The sequence below is a fragment of the Varanus komodoensis genome, unplaced genomic scaffold (genome assembly GCF_004798865.1).
Source record: "Varanus komodoensis strain SLA01 unplaced genomic scaffold, ASM479886v1 scaffold20_1, whole genome shotgun sequence".
Lineage (NCBI taxonomy): Eukaryota > Metazoa > Chordata > Lepidosauria > Squamata > Varanidae > Varanus > Varanus komodoensis.
This window is the reverse complement of record NW_025335587.1, coordinates 19,391,334-19,392,404: the sequence shown is the minus strand read 5'-3', so window position 1 is coordinate 19,392,404 and position 1,071 is coordinate 19,391,334. Positions and strand designations below refer to the sequence as shown.

Sequence of the window (1,071 nt, the reverse complement as noted above, 5' to 3'; positions counted from 1 at the left end):
CTGCAGGAAGCATGAGATAAAACAGTAAGCTACAGATTCACTTTTCTGAGCATAAGCCTCAGCAATTCAAGGGGACTTATTTCTGAGTAGACACGCCTAAGGTTGCACTGCTTTCATTCTTAAAAAAAAAAAAATTCTGGCTGCCTGCTCTGGAAAACAGGATGAATGACTCCAGAGGCTTCCAGAAGTTTTGGACTACATCTCCCATCAGCATTAGCCAGCATGGCCAAAAGGCAGAGGCGTTCCACACGAAAATATCCAGAGGGTCTCCTACCTTAGAATCTCTGTCTGTAGCTTCTTAAATTTGCAGGGCCATTTAGAGAAGACACACCATGGTTACCAAACCCAGTATTTTAGGGGATTTTGTTTTGGGGAAAACTGTCCTGAGGCTTTTTAACAGAAAGTCACAATCATGTTAAAATAATGAAAGGTGTAATTCTAGGCCTGTTAGGAAAAGAGTCTTACAATCCTATGCACATTTATACAGGAAACAGTCCTACCATCCTATGCATGTTCAGACAGAAAAAAAGGTTATTAACCATGATCCTACAATTCCCAGTTTTTCCCAGCCATGCTGGATCTTGTAAGACTTTTTTTGTCTGGCCAGAGAAAGCTGGGAATTGTAGGATGAGGGTGATGGTTTCTGCCCAAACACCCACTTCGTTGGGTGACTTTCTCCTGCATCCCCGACACACCGCACTTGGCAGGTGTGTGAAGCAGTGCTGCCCAGTGGGTAGAGCAGCGGGGCGATGCCGGCTGGGGGGCTTCGGCCGTTCCTCTTTCTCGGCCCGGCCCACCGCGCAGGGAGGAGCACAGGCCTCTACCCACCACTTCGCGCTCCTCGCTCGAGGGCCGCCCGCACCGCAGGTCCCATCCTCCCCTCACGGCGCGGAGGCGGAGAGGCGCCCTTTCTCCCCGAGGGCGGCACGAGCGCGCGCACTGCGCAGGCGCGCGTGCGCGGAGGCGCGAGAAAGAAAGTCCGTTAGCCGGCGCGGGGCGGGGGGGCACGCGCCGGCCCCGCCCACTCCTCCGGACTCCCCGAGCGCCTGCGTCCAGGCGGGGTCCCCCGCA

General features: G+C 54.1%; 1 protein-coding gene across 1 annotated transcript in view; it reads left to right on the top strand.

Moving 5' to 3' along the window:
* The window catches only part of PPM1E (protein phosphatase, Mg2+/Mn2+ dependent 1E), a 71,696-nt gene that overhangs the window by 13,240 nt on the left and 57,385 nt on the right, over positions 1-1,071 (top strand). The window lies entirely within an intron of this gene.